Source organism: Penaeus monodon, chromosome 29, assembly GCF_015228065.2.
Source record: "Penaeus monodon isolate SGIC_2016 chromosome 29, NSTDA_Pmon_1, whole genome shotgun sequence".
Lineage (NCBI taxonomy): Eukaryota > Metazoa > Arthropoda > Malacostraca > Decapoda > Penaeidae > Penaeus > Penaeus monodon.
The window spans coordinates 2,043,450-2,044,399 of NC_051414.1; positions in this window are offsets into that span (position 1 = coordinate 2,043,450).

Sequence of the window (950 nt, forward strand, 5' to 3'; positions counted from 1 at the left end):
TCACAAACTTATCTCACTTAAAGTAAAAAGATATACATATATTCCATTGGTTGATAAAACGTTAGGTATCCAGTCAGAAATTCTTCACTTTAGTTGAAACATGTTCATGTTGTAATATGGCTTTCACTACGCACAAACTTCAAGAAAAAAGTTTTCAGTAAACTATCTAAAACTGACATATTCGCTGTCATTTACCTGGAGTTCACGGTATTGCATGTGGCAGGCAGGTATCACAGATCCTAAGTAACAGCACTTTGATAGAAGGTTTCTGAGTCGTTTAATTGCACTTCGTTTTTCTCGTTCGCCAGTCCCGGCTACAGAGAGGTCGCGATGTACATCCCAACCTCACAGTTCCCAAGCGTTTACTGATCCCAGAGCCTCATCTCGCGGCCATTCAAACGTTTGTCGCGTGCCGAGCGTGACATGGGAGGAGGTACCAAGTCTCGACTTTTTGGTTCTATTATTTGTGGCCAGTTGTCGTCATTCGAAAGCGAGTGTTTTGATTCATTTACGTTTTTCATCCCCCATTGAAAGGTTGTTGTGGTTTTATTAAATATGTTTATCATATATTTATAAATCTAAAGCCATTTTTAGAAATTGGAATAGGTAACTAACCGATAAGTAATCAGCGAGAGCTTCCGCCTCCGTGGTCCGTAGCCAATCAGGATTCGCCGTTTTATAAAAGCCCCGCCATTGGCTATCTCGTTGCTTATCGGCGATCTCCGGGAACCCCCCCCCCCCAACGCCGAACGCTGAGCGAGAGAGAAGATCGACGTTTTGTTTTTACAACATACTATGATACAAATAAATATTTCGCAGGTTCAAATGTTCATTTGTTGTACATGTGTCGCACTTGGAAAATGCAGCGCTAGAAAGTATGCGATACCCCCCATTATCGGTCTATTGACACATGACAATTCATTTTCTGAGGACAAATGGAACTGCAATGG